We start from the raw sequence: 23,955 nt of genomic DNA on the forward strand, positions 1-23,955 counted from the left end.
CCACGTCTTACTCTTCCGCCATCTTTAAGCCGTCTCTCTGGGCTTTCTATCCTGCTCCATTGATCTATGTTTCTGTTTTTGTACCAGCACCATATTGTGTTGATTACTGTAGCTTTGTAGTATAGTCTGAAGTCAGGGAGTCTGATTCCTCCAGCTCCGTTTTTTTCCCTCAAGACTGCTTTGGCTATTGGGTGTCTTTTATGTCTCCATACAAATTTTAAGACTTTTGTTCTAGTTCTGTAAAACATGCCATTGATAATTTGATAGGGATTGCATTGAATCTGTACATTGCTTTGGGTAGTACATCATAATATTGATTCTTTCTATCCAAGAACATGGTATATCTCTCCATCTGTTTGTATCATCTTTAATTTCTTTCATCAGTGTCTTATAGTTTTATGCATACAGGTCTTTTGTCTCAGTAGGTAGCTTTATTCCTAGGTATTTTATTCTTTTTGTTGCAATGGTAAATGGGAGTGTTTCCTTAATTTCTCTTTCGATTTTTCATCATTAGTATATAGGAATGCAAGAGATTTCTGTGCATTAATTTTGTATCCTGCAACTTACCAAATTCATTGATTAGCTCTAGTAGTTTTCTGGAGGCATCTTTAGGGTTCTCTATGTATAGTATCATGTCATCTACAAACACTGACAGTTTTACTTCTTTTCCGATTTGGATTCCTTTTATTTCTTTTTCTTCTCTGATTGCCATGGCTAGGACTTCCAAAACTATGTTGAATAACAGTGGCGAGAGTGGACATCCTTGTCTTGTTCCAGATCTTATAGGAAATGCTTTCAGTTTTTCACCATTGAGAATGATGTTTGCTGTGGGTTTGTCATATATGGCCTTTATTATGTTAACGTAGGTTCCCTCTATGCCCACTTTCTGGAGAGTTTTTATCATGAATTGGTGTTGAATTGTGTCAAAAGGTTTTTCTGCATCTATTGAGATGATCATATGGTTTTTATCCTTCAATTTGTTAACGTGGTGTATCACATTGATTCATTTGCGTATATTGAAGAATCCTTGCATTCCTGGGATAAATCCCACTTGATCATGGTGTATGATCCTCTTAATGTGTTGTTGGATTCAGTTTGCTAGTATTTTGTTGAGGATTTTTGCATCTATATTCATCAGTGATATTGGTCTGTAATTTTCTTTTTTTTTTTGTAGTATCTCTGTCTGATTTTGGTGTCAGGGTGATGGTGGCCTCAGAGAATGAGTTTGGGAGTGTTCCTTCCTCTGCAATTTTTTGGAAGAGTTTGGGAAGGATGGGTATTAGCTCTTTGGTAAATATTGGATAGAATTCACCTGTGAAGACATCTGGTCCTGGGCTTCTGTTTGTTGGAAGATTTTTAATCACAGTGTCAATTTCATTACTTGTGATTGGTCTGTTCATATTATGTGATTGGTCTGTTCATATTATTTTTTCCTGATTCAGTCTTGGAAGCTTATACCTTTCTAAGGATTTGTCCATTTCTTCCAGGTTGTCAATTTTATTGGCATAGCTTTGCTGGTAATAGTCTCTTCAGATGCTTTGTATTTCTGCAGTGTCTGTTGTAACTTCTCCTTTTTCATTTGTAATTTTATTGATTTGAGTCCTCTCCCTCTTTTTCTTGATGAGTCTGGCTAATGGTTTATCAATTTTGTTTATCTTCTCAAATAATCAGCTTTAGTTTTATTGATCTTTGTTATGGTTTTCTTTGTTTGTTTCATTTATTTCTGCTCTGATCTTTATGATTTCTTTCCTTCTGCTAACTTTGGGTTTTGTTTGGTCTTCTTTCTCTAGTTCCTTTAGGTGTAAGGTTAGATTGTTCTTTTGAGATTTTTCTTGTTTCTTGAGGTAGTCTTGTATCGCTGTAAACGTCCCTCTTAGAACTGCTTTTGCTGCATGACATAGGTTTTGGGTTGTCGTGTTTTCATTGTCATTTGTCTCTAGGTATTTGTTGATTTCCTCTTTGATTTCTTCAGTGATCTCTTGGTTATTTAGTAACGTATTGTTTAGCCTCCATGTGTTTGTGTTTTTTACTTTTTTATCCCTGTAATTATTTCTAATCTCAAAGCATTGTGGTCAGAAAAGATGCTTGATATGATTTCAATTTTTTTTAATTTACTGAAGCTTGATTTGTGACCCAAGGTGTGATCTATCCTAGAGAATGTTCCCTGTGCACTTGAGAAGAAAGTGTAATCTGCTGTTTATGGATGGAATGTCCTATAAATATCAATTAAATTTATCTGGTCTATTGTGTCATTTAAAGGTTGTGTTTCCTTATTAATTTTCTGTTTCGATGATCTGTCCATTGGTGTCAGTGAGGTATTAAAGTCCTCCACTATTATTGCATTACTGTCAATTTCCCCTTTTATGGCTGTTAGCATTTGCCTTATGTATTGAGGTGCTCCTATGTTGGGTGCATACATATTTACAATTTTATATCTTCTTCTTGGATTGATCCCTTGATCATTATGTAGTGTCCTTCTTTGTCTCTTGTAACATTCTTTACTTTAAAATCTATTTTATCTGATATGAGTATTGCTACTCCAGCTTTCTTTTGATTTCCATTTGAATGGAATAGTCTTTTTCCATCCCCTCAATTTCAGTCTGTATGTGTCCATAAGTCTGAAGTGGGTCTCTTGTACACAGAATATATATGGGTCTTGTTTTTGTATCCATTCATTGAGCCTCTGTCTTTTGGTTGGAGCATTTAATCCATTCACGTTTAAGGTAATTATCGATATGTGTGTGTTCCTATTACCATTTTCTTAATTGTTTGGGGTTTGTTTTTGCAGGTCCTTTTCTTCTCTGTGTTTCCCACTTAGAGAAGTTCCTTTAGCATTTGTTGTAGAGCTGGTTTGGTGGTGCGAATTCTCTTAGCTTTTGCTTCTCTGTAAAGCTTTTGATTTCTCCATCGAATCTGAATGAGATCCTTGATGGGTAGAGTAATCTTGGTTGTAGGTTCTTCCCTTTCATCACTTTCAATATGTCATGCCACTCTCTTCTGGTTCGTAGATTTTCTGCTGAGAAATCAGCTGTTAACCTTATGGGAGTTCCCTTGTATGTTATTTGTTGTTTTCCCCTTGCCGTGTTCAATAATTTTTCTTTGTCTTTAATTTTTGCCAATTCGATTACTATGTGTTGTGGCGTGTTTCTCCTTGGGTTTATCCTGTATGGGACTCTCTGTGCTTCCTGGTCTAGGGTGGCTATTTCCTTTCCCATGTTAAGGAAGTTTTAGAGTATAATCTCTTCAAATATTTTTTCGGGTCCTTTCTCTCTCTCTTCTCCTGGGACCCCTATAATGTGAATGTTTTTGCGTTTAATGTTGTCCTAGAGATCTCTTAGGCTGTTTTCATTTCTTTTCATTCTTTTTCCTTTATTCTGTTCTGCAGTAGTGAATTCCGCCATTCTGTCTTCCAGGTCACTTATCCATTCTTCTGCCTCAGTTATTCTGCTCTTGATTCCTTCTAGTGTAGTTTTCATTTCAGTTATTGTATTGTTCATCTCTGTTTATTTGTTCTTTAATTCTTCTAGATCTTTGTTAATCATTTCTTTCATCTTCTCGATCTTTGCCTCCATTCTTTTTCCAAGGTCCTGGGTCATCTTCACTATCATTATTCTGAATTCTTTTTCTGGAAGGTTGCCTATCTCCACTTCAGTTAGTTGTTTTTTTTAGGTTTTACCTTGTTTCTTCATCTGGTACATAGCCCTCTGCCTTTTCACCTTGTCTATCTTTCTGTGGTTGTGGGGTTTTTCCACAGGCTGCAGGATTGTAGTTCTTTTTATTTCTGCTGTCTGCCCCCTGGTGGATGAGGCTATCCAAGACACTAGTGACATAGTGAAAAGTAAAGCCACAGGGTGGGAGAATTAAGAAAGGTTTACATCTGGGAGATATATGTCTATATATAAATCATATCTGTGTTACCTTACAGATCACTGGGAAGCCAATAATTTTGAAATTATACATGGAATTGACAAATCCCTAGGAAATATAACTTAAAGAAACATACTCAGGAAGTTTAAATTTTCCTGTAAACATTAAATAAATTGATTCCGTTTTCAAAAATATTCCAGCAAGGACAGCCCCAGGCTCACATGGCTTCACTGGAAATGTGTAAAAAAAAAAAATTAAAAGAATGGTATACAATTTCTCTTGGAGCATAGATGCTACTCATCTCCCTTATGAGACTAGCAAAACTTCGATGCCAAACCCAGTGAAGACAATATCCACAAATCAATTAGTGTGATAAACCACATAAACAATTTGATGAATGAAAACCATATGATTGTCTCAATAGATGCAGAATAAGCTTTTGACAAAATTCAACACCAATTTATGATAAAAACTCTCCAGCAAGTGTACATAGAAGGAACATACCTCATCATAATAAGGGCCATATATGACAAACCTACAACTAACATCATACTCAAAGGTGAAAAGCTGAAAGCATTTCCTCTAAGATCAGGAACAAGACAAGAATGTCCACCCTCACCATTTTTGTTCAACATAGTTTTGGAAGTCCTAGTTATGATAACCAGAGAAGAAAAAGAAATAAAAGGAATCCAAATTGGAAAAGAAGAAGTTAACCTGTCACTGTTGGCAGATGATATGATAATATACTTAGAGAATCCTAAAGATATTATCAGAAAACTATTAGAGCTCACCAATGAAATCTGGAAAGTTGCATGATACAAAATTAATACACAGAAAATCTCTTGCATTCATATACACTAACAACGAAAGATCAAAAAGAGAAATTAAGGAAACAATCACATTTACCATCACATCAAAAAAATAATAAAACACCTAAGAATAAACCTACCTAGGGAGACAAAAAACCTGTACTCAGAAAACTGTAAGATACTGATGAAAAAAATTAAAGATGACACAAACAGATAGATATACTGTGTTCTTGATTTGGAAGAATCAGTATTGTGGAAATGACTATGTAGACCCAAAGCAATCTACAGATTCAGTGCAATCACTATCAAACTACCAATGGGATTTTTCACAGAATTAGAACAAAAAAATTTTATAATTTGTATGGAAACACAAAAGACCCTGAATAGCCAAAGCAATCTTGAGAAAGGAAAATGGAGCTGGAGGAATCAGGCTCCCTGACTTCAGACTATACTACAAAGCTGTAGTCATCAAAAGAGTATGGTACTGGCACAAAATAGGAATATAGATCAATGAAACTGGATAGAAAGTGCAGAGAACCCACACACTTATGGTCACCTAATCTATGACAAAGGAGGCAAGAATATACAATGGAGAAAAGACAGTCTCTTCAATAAGTGGTAGCGGGAAAACTGGTGAGGTACATGTAAAAGAATGATATTAGAACACTCCTTAACACCATACACAAAAATAAACATAAAATAGACTAAAACCTAAATGTAAGACCATATACTATAAACCTCTTAGAGGAAAACACAGGCAGAACACTTTTTGACATAAATCACAGAAAGATTATTTTTGACCACCTCCTAGAGTAATGAAAATAAAAACAAACAAACAAACAAAAAAAAAACAAATGGGACATAATTAAATTTAAAAGCTTTTGCACAGCAAAGGAATCCATAAAGAAAATGAAAAGACAACCTCAGAATAGGAGAAAATATTTGCAAATGAAGCAACTGACAAGGGATTAATCTCCAAAATATACAAACAGCTCATGCAGCTCAATATCAAAAAAACAAACAACCCAATCGGAAAGTGGGCAGAAGACCTAAATAGACATTTCTCAAAGAAGACACACAGATGGGTACAAACACATGAAAAGATGCTCACCATCACTAATTATTAGAGCAATGCAAATCAAAGCTACAATGAGGTATCAACTCACACTGGTCAGAAAGGCCATCATCAAAAAATCTACAAACAATAAATACTGGAGAGAGTGTGGAGGAAAGGGAACCTCCTACACTGTAAGAGGGAATGTAAATTTCTACACCCACAATGAAGAACAGTGTGGAGGTTCCTTAAAAAACTAAAAACAGAGCTACCATATGATTCAGCAATCCCACTCCTGGGCATATATCTGGAGAAAAACCATAATCTAAAAATATACATTCACCCCAATGTTTACTGCAGCACCGTTTACAATAGCCAAGACATGGAATCTAACTAAGTGTCCATTGACAGAAGAATGGATAAAGATGTGGTACATATATACAATGGAATATTAGCCATTAAAAAAATGAGATAATGCCATTTGCAGCAACATGGATGGACCTAGGGATTGTCAAACTGAGAGAAGTAAATCAAACAAGAAGGACAGGTATCGCTTGTATGCAGACTCTTAAAAAGTGATACAAATGAACTTATTTACAAAACAGAAACAGACTCACAAACTTAGAGAAGGAACTTATGGCTACCAGGAGGGAAGGGTGAGGGAAGGGATGGTTACGGAGTTTGGGATTGACATATACAACTGCTATGCTTAGGATGGATAACCAACAGGGACCTACTGTATAGTACAGGGAACTCTGCTCAATATTATGTGACAACCTGAATAGGAGAAGAATTGGAAAAAGAACAGATACATTTATGTGTATAACTGAATCACTTTGCTGTACATCTGAAACTAACACAGCATTGATGCTCACCTATATTCCAATAAAAAATAAAAAGTTTTTTTTAACATTATTGGAGTATAATTGCTTTACAATGGTGTGTTACTTTTTGCTTTATAACAAAGTGAATCAGTTATACATATACATATGTTCCCAAATCACTTCCCTCTTGTGTCTCCCTCCCTCCCACCCTCAATATCCCACCCCTCTAGGTGGTCACAAAGCACAGAGGTGAACTCCCTGTGCTATGCTGCAGCTTCCCACTAGCTATCTAATTTACATTTGGTAGTGTGTATATGTCCCTGCCACTCTCTCACTTTGTCACAGCTTACCCTTCCCCCTCCCCATATCCTCAAGTGCATGCTCTAGTAGGTCTGTGTCTCTATTCCCATCTTACCCCTAGGTTCTTCATGGTTTTTTTAATTATTTTTTTTCTTAGATTACATATATATGTTAGCATATGGTATTTGTTTTTCTCTTTCTGATTTACTTCACTCTCTATGACAGACTCTAGGTCCAACCACCTCACTACAAATAACCCAGTTTCATTTCTTTTTATGGCTGAGTAATATTCCATTGTATATATGTGCCACATCTTCTTTATCCATTCATCTGTTGATGGACACTTAGGTTGCTTCCATGTCCTGGCTATTATAAATAGAGGGGCAATGAACATTATGGTACATGACTCTTTTTGAATTATGGTTTTCTCAGGGTATATGCCCAGTAGTGGGATTGCTGGGTCGTATGGTAGTTCTATTTGTAGTTTTTTAAGGAACTTCCATACTGTTCTCCATAGTGGCTGTATCAATTTACATTCCCACCAGCAGTGCAAGAGGGTTCCCTTTTCTCCACACCCTCTCCAGCATTTATTGTTTCTAGATCTTTTGATGATGGCCATTCTGACCAGTGTGAGATGATATCTCATTGTAGTTTTGATTTGCATTTCTCTAATGATTAATGATATTGAGCATTCCTTCATGTGTTTGTTGGCAATCTGTATATCTTCTTTGGAGAAATGTCTATTTAGGTCTCCTGCCCATTTTTGGATTGGGTTGTTTGTTTTTTTGTTATTGAGCTGCATGAGCTGCTTGTAAATTTTGGAAATTAATCCTTTGTCAGTTTCTTCATTTGCAATTATTTTCTCCCATTCTGAGGGTTGTCTTTTGGTCTTGTTTATGGTATCCTTTGCTGTGCAAAAGCTTTTAAGTTTCATTAGCTCCCATTTGTTTATTTTTGTTTTTATGTCCTTTTCTCTAGGAGGTGGGTCCAAAAGGATCTTGCTGTGATTTATGTCATAGAGTGTTCTGCCTATGTTATCCTCTAAGAGTTTGATAGTGTCTGGCCTTACATTTAGGTCTTTAAGCCATTTTGAGTTTACTGTTGTGTATGGTGTTCTAATTTCATACTTTTACATGTAGCTGTCCAGTTTTCCCAGCACCACTTATTGAAGAGGCTGTCTTTTCTCCACTGTATATCCTTCCCTCCTTTATCAAAGATAAGGTGACCATATGTGTGTGGGTTTATCTCTGGGCTTTCTATCCTGTTCCATTGACCTATATTTCTGTTTTTTGTGCCAGTACCATACTGTCTTGATGACTGTAGCTTTGTAGTATAGTAAGAAGTTAGGGAGCCTGATTCCTCCAGCTCCATTTTTCATTCTCAAGATTGCTTTGGCTATTCGGGGTCTTTTGTGTTTCCATACAAATTGTGAAATTTTTTGTTCTAGTTCTGTAAAAAATGCCAGTGGTAGTTTGATAGGGATTGCATTGAATCTGTACATTGCTTTGGGTAGTAGAGTCATTTTCAGAATGTTGATTCTTCCAATCCAAGAACATGGTATATCTCTCCATCTATTTGTATCATCTTTAATTTCTTTCATCAGTGTCTTATAGTTTTCTGCATACAGGTCTTTTGTCTCCTTAGGTAGGTTTATTCCTAGATATTTTATTCTTTTTGTTGCAATGGTAAATGGGAGTGTTTTCTTAATTTCACTCTCAGATTTTTCATCATTAGTGTATAAGAATGCCAGAGATTTCTGTGCATTAATTTTGTATCCTGCTACTTTACCAAATTCATTGATTAGCTCTAGTAATTTTCTGGTAGCATCTTTAGGATTCTCTATGTATAGTATCATGTCATCTGCAAACAGTGACAGCTTTACTTCTTTTCCAATTTGGATTCCTTTTATTTCTTTTTCTTCTCTGATTGCTGTGGCTAGAACTTCCAAAACTATGTTGAATAACAGTGGTGAGAGAGGGCAACCTTGTCTTGTTCCTGAAATTAGTGGAAATGGTTTCAGTTTTTCACCATTGAGAACAATGCTGGCTGTGGGTTTGTCATATATGGCCTTTATTATGTTGAGGAAAGTTCCCTCTATGCTTACTTTCTGCAGGGTTTTTTTTTTTTTTTTTAACATCTTTATTGGAGTATAATTGTTTTACAATAGTGTGTTAGTTTTTCCTTTACAACAAACTGAATCAGTTATACATATACATATGTTCCCATATCTCTTCCCTCTTGCATCACCCTCTCTCCTACCGTCCCTATCCCACCCCTCTAGGTGGTCACAAAGCACAGAGGTGATCTCCCTGTGCTATGCAGCAGCTTCCCACTAGCTATCTAATTTACATTTGATAGTGTGTATATGTCCCTGCCACTCTCTCACTTCGTCACAGCCCACCCTTCCCCCTCCCCATATCCCCAAGTCCATGCTCGAGTAAGTCTGTGTTTTATTCCTGTCCTACCACTAATCTCTTCATGACATTTTTTTCCCTTAGAGTCCATATATATGTGTTAGCATATGGTATTTGTTTTTCTCCTTCTGACTTACTTCACTCTGTATGACAGACTCCAGGTCCATCCACCTCATTATAAATAACTCAGTTTCATTTCTTTTTATGGCTGAGTAATATTCCATTGTATATATGTGCCACATCTTCTTTATCCATTCATCTGCTGATGGACACTTAGGTTGCTTCCATGTCCTGGCTATTGTAAATAGAGCTGCAATGAACATTTTGGTACATGAGTCTTTCTGAATTATGGTTTTCTCAGGGTATATGCCCAGTAGTGGGATTGCTGGGTCGTATGGTAGTTCTATTTGTAGTTTTTTAAGGAACCTCCATACTGTTCTCCATAGTGGCTGTATCAATTTACATTCCCACCAGCAGTGCAAGAGGGTTCCCTTTTCTCCACACCCTCTCCAGCATTTATTGTTTCTAGAGTTTTTGATGATGGCCAATCTGACCGGTGTGAGATGATATCTCATTGTAGTTTTGATTTGCATTTCTCTAATGATTAATGAGGTTGAGCATTCTTTCATGTGTTTGTTAGCAATCTGTATATCTTCTTTGGAGAAATGTCTATTTAGTTCTTCTGCCCATTTTTGGATTGGGTTGTTTGTTTTTTTGTTATTGAGCTGCATGAGTTGCTTATAAATTTTGGAAATTAATCCTTTGTCAGTTGCTTCATTTGCAAATATTTTCTCCCATTCTGAGGGTTGTCTTTTGGTCTTGTTTATGGTATCCTTTGCTGTGCAAAAGCTTTTAAGTTTCATTAGGTCCCATTTGTTTATTTGTGTTTTTATTTCCATTTCTCTAGGAGATGGGTCAAAAAGGATCTTGCTGTGATTGATGTCATAGAGTGTTCTGCCTATGTTTTCCTCTAAGAGTTTGATAGTGTCTGGCCTTACATTTAGGTCTTTAACCCATTTTGAGTTTATTTTTGTGTGTGGTGTTAGAGAGTGTTCTAATTTCATACTTTTACATGTAGCTGTCCAGTTTTCCCAGCACCACTTATTGAAGAGGCTGTCTTTTCTCCACTGTATATCCTTCCCTCCTTTATCAAAGATAAGGTGACCATATGTGTGTGGGTTTATCTCTGGGCTTTCTATCCTGTTCCATTGATCTATATTTCTGTTTTTGTGCCAGTACCATACTGTCTTGATTACTGTAGCCTTGTAGTAGAGTCTGAAGTCAGGGAGCCTAATTCCTCCAGCTCCATTTCTCGTTCTCAAGATTGCTTTGGCTATTCGGGGTCTTTTGTGTTTCCATACAAATTGTGAAATTTTTTGTTCTAGTTCTGTAAAAAATGCCAGTGGTAATTTAATAGGGATTGCATTGAATCGGTAGATTGCTTTGGGTAGTATAGTCATTTTCACAATGTTGATTCTTCCAATCCAAGAACATGGTATATTTCTCCACCTATTTGTATCATCTTTAATTTCTTTCATCAGTGTCTTATAGTTTTCTGCATACAAGTCTTTTGTCTCCTTAGGTAGGTTTATTCCTAGATATTTTATTCTTTTTGTTGCAATGGTAAATGGGAGTGTTTTCTTAATTTCACTCTCAGATTTTTCATCATTAGTGTATAAGAATGCCAGAGATTTCTGTGCATTAATTTTGTATCCTGCAACTTTACCAAATTCATTGATTAGCTCTAGTAGTTTTCTGGTAGCATCCTTAGGATTCTCTAGGTATAGTATCATGTCATCTGCAAACAGTGACAGCTTTACTTCTTCTTTTCCTATTTGGATTCCTTTTATTTCTTTTTCTTCTCTGATTGCTGTGGCTAGAACTTCCAAAACTATGTTGAATAAGAGTGGTGAGAGTGGGCAACCTTGTCTTGTTCCTGATCTTAGTGGAAATGGTTGCAGTTTTTCACCATTGAGAACGATGCTAGCTGTGGGTTTGTCATATATGGCCTTTATTATGTTGAGGAAAGTTCCCTGTATGCCTACTTTCTGCAAGGTTTTTATCATAAATGAGTGCTGAATTTTGTCAAAAGCTTTCTCTGCATCTATTGAGATGATCATATGGTTTTTCTCCTTCAGTTTGTTGATATGGTGTATCACGTTGATTGATTTGCGTATATTGAAGAATACTTGCATTACTGGAATAAACCCCACTTGATCATGGTGTATGATCCTTTTAATGTGCTGTTGGATTCTGTTTGCTAGTATTTGGTTGAGGATTTTTGCATCTATGTTCATCAGTGATATTGGCCTGTAGTTTTCTTTCTTTGTGACGTCTTATCTGGTTTTGGTATCAGGGTGATGGTGGCCTCATAGAATGAGTTTGGGAGTGTTCCTCCCTCTCTCTTTTGGAAGAGTTTGAGAAGGATAGGTGTTAACTCTTCTCTAAATGTTTGATAGAATTCACCTGTGAAGCCATCCGGTCCTGGGCTTTTGTTTGTTGGAAGATTTTTAATCACAGTTTCGATTTCAGTGCTTGTTATTGGTCTGTTCATATTTTCTATTTCTTCCTGGTTCAGTCTCAGCAGATTGTGCATTTCTAAGAATTTGTCCATTTCTTCCAGGTTGTCCATTTTATTGGCATAGAGTTGCTTGTAGTAATCTCTAATAATCTTTTGTATTTCTGCAGTGTCGGTTGTTACTTCTCCATTTTCATTTCTAATTCTATTGATTTGAGTCTTCTCCCTTTTTTTTTTTTTGATGAGTCTGGCTAATGGTTTATCAATTTTGTTTATCTTCTCAAAGAACCAGCTTTTACTTTTATTGATCTTTGCTATTGTTTCCTTCATTTCTTTTTCATTTATTTCTGATCTGATCTTTATGATTTCTTTCCTTCTGCTAAATTTGGGGGGTTTTGTTCATCTTTCTCTAATTGCTTTAGGTGTAAGGTTAGCTTGTTTATTCGAGATGTTTCCTGTTTCTTAAGGTAGGATTGTATTGCTATAAACTTCCCTCTTAGAACTGCTATTGCTGCATCCCATAGGTTTTGGGTCATTGTGTCTCCATTGTCATTTGTTTCTAAGTATTTTTTGATTTCTTCTTTGATTTTTTCAGTGATCACTTCGTTATTAAGTAGTGTATTGTTTAGCCTCCATATGTTTGTATATTTTACAGATCTTTTCCTGTAATTGATATCTAGTCTCATAGCATTGTGGTTGGAAAAGATACTTGAAACAATTTCAATTTTCTTAAATTTCATTCATTCTTAAATTTCATTCACTGTTGGCCGTGGTGTCCTGAATGTAACCAGAAGCTACTGGATGGCTGTAAGCAGAGAAGCAGCAGGATCCCATCTGTGTCTTTCTATGGGAATATTGCAATTCCTCTTTTACTGAGGAGGAAACTGAGGTCCAAGGTCACATGGTTGGTAAACCCTACAGCTGGACCTAGAACAGGTCTCATAAGGCCAAGCTCAGGGAACTTGCCAGTTCGCCCTGCTCGCTCACCCCTGTCCCATACAGCAGAACCAAGTGTACAAGGTAAGAGCTTATCACCTCTAAAAGCCCTTCACCTGCTCGTGGGGTCATGGTGCCTGACTTGGGGGCCTGCTGACAGTTTTCACACCAGTGGCTTCTGCAAACGAGCTGCTTCCCTGCGCTTCTTGCCACCACTTTTTCCATCCCCCACAGTCACCAGAGTTGACACCCAAGCCAATAACCACAGGTAAAGGTGTTTCTCCCTGGGACACAGAGTTAAACACACAACCACAGAGATGCGTCTTGGGCCCAGAATGGAAGGGGCCAAGGTGCCATGGATGACAAATGCCCCAAGAATCCAGCTCCAAGCTCCTCCAAAAGAAACCCCTTCCCAAAATAGGCAGAGGGGTCAGGAACACTCGTGCGAACAGCTGATCCACAAAACCCCACTGTGTCCACGGCTTTCCCCACCTCAGCCCTTTCTATTTTTATCAGGAGGGCAAGAGGGGGTTGCCAGGTGGGGCTACACGGCTGTTTATGTCTGAAATTTGAAAAGATGCACAGTGTACTTGGGAGAAGGCGTTTGCAGTTAAAGGAATTTCGGAGGAGAATTTCAAACCCAGTGGGGTGAATAGATTTGTGACCCAGGATGTGATCTATCCTGGAGAATGCTCCATGAGCACTTGAGAAAAATGTGTATTCTGTTGTTTTTGGATGGAATGTCCTATAAATATCAATTAAGTCCATCTTGTTTAATGTATCATTTAAAACTTGTGTTTCCTTATTTATTTTCATTTTGGATGATCTGTCCATTGGTGAAAGTAGGGTGTTAAAGTCCCCTACTATGATTGTGTTACTGTTGATTTCCCATTTTATGGCTGTTAGCATGTGCCTTATGTATTTAGGTGCTCCTATGTTGGGTGCATAAATATTTACAATTGTTATATCTTCTTCATGGGTCAATCCATTGATCATTATGTAGTGTCCTTCTTTGTCTCTGTAATAGTCTTTATTTTAAAGTCTATATTGTCTGATAGGAGAATTGCTACTCCAGCTTTCTTCTGATTTACATTTGCATGGAATATCTTTTTCCATCCCCTCACTTTCAGTCTGTATGTGTCCCTAGGTCTGAAGTGGGTCCCTTGTAGACAGCATATATATGGGTCTTGTTTTTGTATCCATTCAGCCAGTCTGTGTCTTTTGGTGGGAGCATTTAATCCATTTACATTTAAGGTAATTATCAATATGTATGTTCCTATTCCCATTTTCCTAATTGTTTTGGGTTTGTTATTGTAGGTCTTTTCCTTCTCTTGTGTTTCTTGCCTAGAGAAGTTCCTTTAGCATTTGTTGTTAAGCTGGTTTGGTGGTGCTGAACTCTCTCAGCTTTTGCTTATCTGTAAAGATTTTAATTTCTCCATCAAATCTGAATGAGATCCTTGCTGGGTAGAGTAATCTTGGTTGTAGGTTTTTTTCCTTCATCACTTTAAATATGTCCTGCCACTCCCTTCTGGCTTGCAGAGTTTCTGCTGAAAGATCAGCTGTTAACCTTATGGGGATTCCCTTGTGTGTTATTTGTTGTTTTTCCCTTGCTGCTTTTAATATGTTTTCTTTGTATTTAATTTTTGATATTTGATTAATATATGTCTTGGCGCGTTTCTCCTTGGATTTATCCTGTATGGGACTCTCTGTGCTTCCTGGACTTGATTAACTATTTGATTAACTATTAACTATTTCCTTTCCAATATTAGGGAAGTTTTCAACTATAATCTCTTCAAATATTTTCTCAGTCCCTTTCTTTTTCTCTTCCTCTTCTGGGACCTATAATTCGAATGTTGGTGCATTTAATGTTGTCCCAGCGGTCTCTGAGACTGTCCTCAGTTCTTTTCATTCTTTTTTCTTTATTCTGCTCTGCAGTAGTTATTTCCACTATCTTATCTTCCAGGTCACTTATCCGTTCTTCTGCTATTGACCCCTTCTAGAGTATTTTTAATTTCATTTATTGTGTTGTTCATCATTGCTTGTTTCCTCTTTCATTCTTCTAGGTCCTTGTTAAATGTTTCTTGCACTCTCTCTATTCTATTTCCAAGATTTTGGATCATCTTTACTATCATTATTCTGAATTCTTTTTCAGGTAGACTGCCTATTTCCTCTTCATTTGTTAGGTTTGGTGGGTTTTTACCCTGCTCCTTCATCTGCTGTGTGTTTTTGTGTCTTTTCATTTTGTTTATCTTGCTGTGTTTGGGGTCTCCTTTTTGCAGGCTGCAGGTTCGTAGTTCCCATTGTTTTTGGTCTTTCCCCAGTGGCTAAGGTTGGTTCAGTGGGTTGTGTAGGTTTCCTTGGAGGGGACTAGTGTCTGTGTTCTGGTGGATGAGGCTGGATCTTGTCTTTCTGGTGGGAAGGACTGCGTCTGGTGGTGTGTTTGGGGGTGTCTGTGGCCTTATTATGATTTCAGGCAGCTTCTCTGCTAATGGATGGGGCTGTGTTCCTGTCTTGCTAGTTGTTTGGCATAGGGTGTCCAGCACTGTAGCTTGCTGGTTGTTGAGTGAAGCTGGGTCTTGGTGTTGAGATGGAGATCTCTGGGAGAGTCTCGCCATTTGATATTACATGGAGTTGGGAGGTCTCCTGTGGACCAGTGTCCTGAACCTGGCTCTCCCACCTCAGTGGCACAGCCCTGATGCCTGACTGGAGCACCAAAAGCCTGTCCTCCACACAGCTCAGAATAAAAGGGAGAAAGAAAGAAAGAAAGAGGATAAAATAAAATAAAGTTATTAAAATAAAAAATAATTATTAAGAAAAAAAAATTTTTAAGTAAAAAAGAAAAAAAAAACGGACAGACAGAACCCTAGGACAAATGGTGAAAGCAAAGGTATACAGACAAAATCCCACACAGAAGCATACACATACACACTCACAAAAAGAGGAAAATGGGAAAAAATAATCTTGCTCCCAAAGTCCACCTCCTCAATTTGGGATGACTCGTTGTCTATTCAGGTATTCCACAGATGCAGGGTACATCAATTTGATTGTGGAGCTTTAATCCACTGCTTCTGAGGCTATGGGGAGAGATTTCCCTTTCTCTTCTTTGTTCTTAACAGCTCCCAGGGTTCAGGTTTGGATTTGGCCCTGCCTCTGCATGTAGGTCGCCTGAAGGTGTCTGTTCTTCACTCAGACAGGATGGGGTTAAAGGAGCAGCTGATTCGGGGGCTCTGGCTCACTCAGGCCCAGGAGGAGGGAGTGGTTCAGATGCGGTGCGAGCATGTGGCGGCAGAGGCCAGCATGACATTGCAGTAGCCTGAGGCGTGCTGTGAGTTCTCCCGGGGAAGCTGTCCCTGGATCACAGGACCCTGGCAGTCGCAGGCTGCACAGGCTCCCAGGAGGAGCGGTGTGGATAGTGACCTGTGCTTGCACACAGGCTTCTTGGTGGTGGCAGCAGCAGCCTTAGCATCCCAGGCCTGTCTCTGGGATCCATGCTGATAGCCGCAGCTCGCGCCCGTCTCTGGAGCTCCTTTAAGCAGCGCTCTTAATCCCCTCTCATTGTGCACCAGGAAACAGAGGCAAGAAAATGTCTCTTGTCTCTTCAGCAGCTCCAGGCTTTTCCTGGACTCCCTTCTGGCTAGCTGTGGCGCAGTAGCCTCTTCAGGCTGTGTTCACGCCGCCAACCCCAGTCCTCTCCCTGCATCCGACCAAAGCCCGAGCCTCAGCTCCCAGCCCCCGCCTGTCCCTGCGGGTGAGCAGAAAAGCCTCTCGGGCTGGTGAGTGCTGGTCAGCACCAATCCTCTGTGTGGGAGTCTCTCCACTTTGCCCTCCACACCCCTGTTGCTGCACTCTCCTCCATGGCTCCGAAGCTCCCACCTCCGCCACCCACAGTCTCCACCCATGAAGGGGCTTCTAGTGTGTGGGAACCTTTCCTCCTTCACAGCTCCCTCCCACTGGTGCAGGTCCCGTCCCTATTCTTTTGTCTCTGTTTTTTCTTTTTTCTTTTGCCCTACCCAGGTACATGGGGAGTTTCTTGCCTTTTGGGAGGTCTGAGGTCTTCTGCCAGCGTTCAGTGGGTGTTCTATAGAGCAGTTCCAGTGTAGATGTATTTCTGATGTATCTGTGGGGAGGAAGGTGATCTCTGCATCTTACTCTTCCACCATCTTCTGTGCCTTCTTCCACCATCTTCCATACCTACAAAAAGTTTTTATAAAAGAAACAAAAAACAATATGGGAAATGAACATTACAGGCTAATGTTATTTGAATATTGATGTAAGTCAAATCAGCCAATAAGCAAAAATATTATATCATTTTAATTTGGGTTTATCCTGGGATGAGTGGCTTTTCATTCAAAACACAATTGATGTAACACAACACATTAATTAAAAATGAGGGCTTCCCTGGTGGCGCAGTGGTTGGGAGTCCGCCTGCCGGTGCAGGGGATACGGGTTCGTGCCCCGGTGCGGGAGGATCCCGCGTGCCGCGGAGCGGCTGGGCCCGTGAGCCATGGCCGCTGGGCCTGCGCGTCCGGAGCCTGTGCCCCGCAACGGGAGAGGCCACAACAGTGAGAGGCCCGCGTACCACAAAAAAAAAAAAAAAAAAATGAAATTTTGAAAAGTTAACATTTAAATCATGAAAAGTATCAAATAACTAAACAAAAATCTAAAAAAAGATGTGCTTGACCTCTGGTGAAAATTACTGAATTGTATTAAGAGACACTAAGAAGACCTAAACATAAAGATATTCCATGTTCAAATTTGGAAGAGAAAATACTTTTCAAATGTCAGTTCTCCAAAAACTGCTCTACAGATTCATTGCACCCAAGAGTTACTTAACAGAACTTAATTGGTTCTAAATAGATGTGGAAAAACCAATGGCGAACATTAGCCAAGTAGTAGTGAAGAATGAGAAGAAGATGGGAGGTCTTGCTTTAGCAAATTAAGTCATAGTAATGAAGATAGTATGGTATTGATGGGGGCATAGAGACATAGACTACTGGATAAGAAGCAGAGATCCCACACACATTTGGACACTGATACACACATATATGAACACTTGATTTATGATGGAGGTTTCATGGCAGAAATTGGGGGAAAGACTTTTTTTTTTTTTCTTCTCACTAAGTGGTGCAAGGACAATAAATGTCTCTATGGTGTCCTATAAGGACACATTTTTTCTACATGGAAAAAAACTTGACCCTGTTGTTGTGTCCTCTCCTGCCTCTTGATGTTGTGGGCCCCCAAGGTGACATTGATTGAGCTGCACAGCAAGCAGAGTAGGGGTGTGGGGAGGATGGAGTCATGGGAGATACAGACCAGGAGCTGTGACGGGCAGGTGACACAAGGCAGGGCTGCAGCTGAGCGGAAACTGAGGCAACAGATGGTCCTGAGGCTGAGTGACACTGTTCCCTGTGCTCTTCAATGACATGAGGGCAGAGCTCCTGGGAGCTTTCTCAGCAATATTGTGAAATTAACCTGAGTTTGCATTAGGAGCTTATAGGGTTGGATCTTCTGAAATCCTGTCCTAGGGCTTAACGCATCCTAGGATCTGAGTAAATATTTTCTGGCTGCACAATTGAATGGCCTCCAATTAGCTTTTGGCTAAGGTTTGGTGGGGATAGTGCAGGTGGGATTCAAGGCCACAAGGATGGGGGGATGGCACTGTCAAAGACAGTGGGGCAGCCGAGGGCCTGGGAGGCAGGGGAGATTGGGCAGAAAATGGGCTGCTTGGAGACTGGGGCAGAGTCAAGGCACCTGGAGAGCTTTGGGTGCTGTCATCTAGCCACTTCTGAACAACTGCACCCTGGGCTCTGCTCCTGGGCAGGAGTGAGGGGTGGAGGGCACTGAGAAATTTCACTGGTTCTTAAGCTGGGTCCACTGACAACTCCCATACTGCAGACTGTTTGTCCGAGTTGCCCTTTCCTGGGATGGAGTGAGGGATTTTAATTACTTGTGTTTTGTAGCTTCACATCCTCTGCCAAATGCACAACGCACTTTCCCAGTGGTAAGAGAGAGGCTAAGACCCATGAGAGCTTTTAGTGAACACCCTTCCTTCCTGCCATCCATCTTTGCTGAGTGTCTATGCAGCATTGAACTTGTTAGTCTGGGTTTGGGATGGGAGCTGGGGTTCAGAAATTTGAGCTAGGCAGAAGGGTCAAAGTACAGAGTGTTAAGTGAGATGGGCTCAGGCCTCAGGAATGGGGACTGTCATTCACCTATTCCAGCCCGGGGGAAAGAAGAAAGACCATCAGGAGCAGGAGTGGCTGCAACATGCCCAAAGTTCTGCCCAGGTCAGAGCTGCTGTCTTTCCAGACACAAAACACAGGGGAAGGAAGTAGGGGAGGCTCAGTGCCCTCACAGACCTCCCACACCGGTGCTCCCCTGAGCAGGGTGTCAGCATGCAATGTGGTCGTCCACATTCTCTGCCATGGGTTAGGTGAGAATGGCACTGTCACCACACTTGTACTCCCACTGCCAAGTCTCAAAGTAAGAAGAACAACAAAGTGAAGGCTGTGGTGTAGCCAGTGTTACCGAGTCCAAGCTCATACTGCTCACTGCACAACAGGCCAATATATAGAGAGATGAGTTGTTGAGGCAAGGAATAGCAACTTTAGTTGAAAAGCCAGCAGACTGAGAAGATGGTGGACTCATGTCCCAAAGACCCAACTGGCCTGAGTTAGAATTCAGGCTTCTTTTATACTAAAATGGGAGGGAGTAAAGTCAAGCATTTCTTGGTTCCAGTCAGCCTCTGGAGGGGATGTGTTAATTTTTTCTGTTCTGCAATCTTTCACAGGTGGGCCTGGTCAGGATATTTCTGGTGAGCTAAACAAAGGTATTTTAGCTTAATGCTCATTTCCTGAGAGGCAGCATCCCCAAACGTGAGCCATTATGTATAATTAAAGCTTTATAAGTAACATCCCTTTAGTGACTAACTTAATAGAATACAAAGGTTCTTCCCTATTACACCAGCAGAGGGGCTGGATCCCCAGAAGCCCCTCAGTGACTGAATCAAGAATATCTCCATTTCTCCTCTCTTGGCTGTTTTTTCATTGTGATGAAATCATGAATAATTATTTTAAAGGCTAGGTCCAGGGATATGAAAGACACAGCTCTTGCCCTTGAGAAGCTGACAGTTGCTGGACTAGACCTAGAATCTCTGGTAAGACAACAGGATGGTAAGAACTACAGGGAGGGAGTCTGCTTGGTGTCATTGTGAGGTAGAGGCTGGACTTTCTTTAGGGGCGGATAGACCTGGACACACCCAAGTACCCCAAACGGCAACCTCATTTCCTATGTTGTCACCATTCCAGCGTTGTATTTTTAAAGTGTTTAGAATCGCCACTTTAAATGTAAATATTCTGCAACAAAGAGTTTTTCTTATCCCACAATTTTGAACAAAAGTCCTGGGTCTGATGTTCACTGGACCAAATCAAACCATCCCTGGGTCCATCGGAAGTGAATGATCTGGTGGGATTTGTCAGAGCAGGCCAAATAGGGTGAGGTAGGTGGTACAAGGGGGCTCTGCCTGATGTGGATCACCAGAGCCTGGCTATGGGGAGCAAGGAACACACTTGGAGAAGATGAGTGATAGATCTGTTATATAAATCTCTGTGGGGATTAATCAAATATGTAAACATATTAAGGCTAGCGAGCCAGGTTTCTCACTGTCTGAGGATTAGATGGTATTGGTGGCATCAATGTTAATTCCCTAGGTTTGATCGTTGGACCGTGGTTATGTAAGAGTGTCCTTGTTTGTAGGGATTACACTCTAAAGTATTTGGGAAGTTGATGAAGTACCATGTCAGTAACTTCAGTCTCAAATAGTTCAGGAAAACAAAAGTTTTTGTATTATAATTGCAACTTTTCTTTATTCTTGAGATTGTTTCAAAATTAGAAGGAACTCCATAGCCTTCATATATATAAAGAACAACCAGTTTGAAGATATGAACTGTAAAGAAATATCTGTTGCAGTAGCAACAAAAAAGATAAGATGCTTAAGAAAAACTTAATCAGAACTGTGAAAAACCTATTCAAGCAAAACGTTAAAGTAATCCTGAAAAATACAAAAACAGACCTGCGAAATAGCAGGATATTCTTAATTCTTGAATAGGGTGGATCTACACCAAAAAGGCACTGATTCTCCCAAAGTCAATATAAAATTTTAATGTGATTCCAATAAAAATATTATTTTTTTCTCCAAGTGTTATACAAGTTCTAGGTACTTTCTTAAATTTATGTGGAAAATAAGCATGAAAGAATAGCTAGTTAGATATTACAAACATCCTATAAAACTTCTTTTCTGAAAACAGGGTAGTGTCCACTCATGAGTAGACAGAGAGACCAATTAAACAGAATAGAAAATTCACAAGCATACCCAACTACATATGGAAATGTAGTTTATACTAAGGTGGCATTACAAATCACTGGGGAAAAGATGGACTTTTTAATAAATGATATTGAAGCAATTAGTTAGTCATTTGTTAAACTGGAGTCATATATCACGTAAACCGTCAGAACAGACTCAAAATAGATAACAGACACAAATGTATGAAGTAAAAACATAGTAGTAGGGCTTCCCTGGTGGCACAGTGGTTGAGAGTCCGCCTGCCGATGCAGAGGACACCAGTTCGTGCCCCGGTCTGGGAAGATCCCACATGCCACGGAGCGACTAGGCCCGTGAGCCACGGCCGCTGAGCCTGTGCGTCTGGAGCCTGTGCTCTGCAACGGGAGAGGCCACAGCAGTGAGAGGCCCACATATCGCAAAAAAAAAAAAAAAAAAAAGATAAATAAGGACATTACTTAATGATCATGAGATCAATCCAGGAAGTTATAACAATTGTAGATATATATGCACCCAACATACAAGCACCTAAATACATAAAGCAAATATTAACAAACATAAAGGGAGAAATCGATAGTAGCACAATAATAGTAGGGGAGTTTAACACCCCACTTACATCAATGGACAAATCATCCAGACAGAAAATAAATAAGGAAACACTGGACTTAAATAACACATTAAATCAGATGGACTTCACAGATAGATAGATAGATCATTTCATCCAAAAGCAGCAGAATACACATTCTTTTCAAGTGCACATGGAAAATTCCCCAGGATATATCACATGCTAGGCCACAAAACAAGTGTCAGTAAATTTAAGGAAATAGAAACCATATCAAGCATCATTTCCAACCACAACACTATGAGACTAGATATCAACTACAAGGGAAAAACTGCAAAAAAATGCAAACACATGGAGGCTACACAATATGCTATAAACAACAAATGAGTCACTGAGGAAATCAAAGAGGAAATTTTAAAATGCCATGAGACACTGAAAATGAAAGGACAATGATCCAAAATCTATGGAATGTAGCAAAAGCATTTCTAAGAGGAAAGTTTATAGCAGTATTGTGTGGGCTACCAAGACAGGAAATAAACACTGGAAGTTCTGCAAGTCTACAAGGAATGGTACTAGCAGAAGGATGGTGGTGGGCAGGGAAGGCAGAGTCATCCCAATACACATTCTTGAAACAAAATAGCAAGAACTTGAGTCCTTTGGGCAATTGCCTCCCTAGCCACCCTGGGACCTGTCTCTTCTTATGGGTCTTGAGGGAAGAAGGGGTGGTGGGAGAGGCATTTGATGAGTAGAGGCATTTCCTTGGTGGTCATCACAGAGATGTTTTATTTTAATTTTTTATTTCCATTACAGAGATCTTTAAGCAAGGGAAGGATTGTTTCCCTGAAGGTAGGAGATAGAGGATATGTCTATGGACAAGAAAATTTGAAGGAATCAACATGTTTAATGTGCTTACCTGCCTCCATCCAAATGTGCCCATAAGCAGACAGACCAGCTTACCAGGACAGTGTTTTGAATACTTGTCAGAGAATGCCTGCCACAGGAGCCCAGAGGTTTTCTCTCTGGGGAGGTAGGTGTCTGATTAGAGGCTCAAGTCTTGTTGAGGGATGCCAGGAAATACTTACAAAGGCAGGGGTTAGAAAACATGGAAGACACCTTCACACCATAAACAAAAATAAACTCAAAATGACTTAAAGACTTGGGACTTCCCTGGTGGTGCAGTGGCTATGACTCTGTACTCCCAATGCAGGGAGCCCGGATTTGATCCATGGTCAGGGAACTAGATCCCACATTCATGCCACAACTAAGAGTTTGCATGCCACTACTAAGGAGCCCACGTGCTGCAACTAAGGAGCCAGTGAGCCACACTAAGGAGCTAGTGAGCCACAACTAAGGAACCTGCCTGCCACAACTAAGACCCAGCGCAACCAAATAAATAAATTTTTTTAAAAAACAATAAAGGGGTCAATCCAATAAGAGGATATAACATTTGTAAATATTTATTTTAAAAAATGACATAAAGAATTACATATATGACATGACACCATAAAACTCTTAGAAGAGAACATAGGCAAATCATTCTCTGACATGAATCGTACCAACATGTTCTTAGGTCAGTCTCCCAAGGCAATAGAAATAAAAGCAAAAAAACAAAAAACAAAAAACAAAATGGGACCTAATCAAACTTAAAAGCTTTTGTACAGCAAAGGAAATCATAAACAAATGAAAAGACAAACCACGGACTGGGAGAAAATATTTGCAAATGATGCAACCAAAAAGGGGCTTAATTTCCAAAACATACAAACAGCTCATACAACTCAATAACAAAAAAATAACACATTGAAAAATGGGCAGGGACTTCCCTGGTGGACCAGTGGTTAAGACTCTGTGCTCCCAATGCAGGGGGCCCAGGTTCAATTCCTGGTCAGAGAACTAGATCTCGCATGCCACAACTAAGAGCCCACATGACACAACTAAAAGATCCCATATGCCACAACTAAAGACCCCGCGTGCCCCAACTAAAGATCCCGCATGCTGCAACGAAGATCTCGCACATGGCAACAAAGATCCCGGGTGCCACAACTAAGACCCAGCACAGCCAAATAAATAAATATTTTTTAAAAAGAAAATATGGGCTTCCCTTGTGGCACAGTGGTTAAGAATCCATCTGCCAATGCAGGAGACACGGGTTCAATCCCTGGTCCAGGAAGATCCCACGTGCCACAGAGCAACTAAGCCTGTGCGCCATAACTACTAAGCCTGCGCTTTAGAGCCTGCAAGCCACAACTACTGAGCCCACGTACCGCAACTACTGAAACCCATGCTCCTAGAGCCTGTGCTCCACAACAAGAGAAGCCACCACAATGAGAAGCCCA

General features: G+C 39.7%; 1 protein-coding gene across 2 annotated transcripts in view; it reads right to left on the bottom strand.

Annotated features, from left to right (window-relative positions):
* LOC131753330 (cathepsin G-like) overlaps positions 1-23,955 on the bottom strand; it is a 68,124-nt gene that overhangs the window by 15,661 nt on the left and 28,508 nt on the right. For both annotated transcript variants that reach the window (XM_067028644.1, XM_067028642.1), the window contains one exon: positions 16,757-16,913. The gene's annotated coding sequence lies outside the window, so the exon portion shown is untranslated. The remainder of the gene's footprint in view (positions 1-16,756; positions 16,914-23,955) is intronic.

This window comes from Kogia breviceps, chromosome 3 (assembly GCF_026419965.1).
Source record: "Kogia breviceps isolate mKogBre1 chromosome 3, mKogBre1 haplotype 1, whole genome shotgun sequence".
Lineage (NCBI taxonomy): Eukaryota > Metazoa > Chordata > Mammalia > Artiodactyla > Physeteridae > Kogia > Kogia breviceps.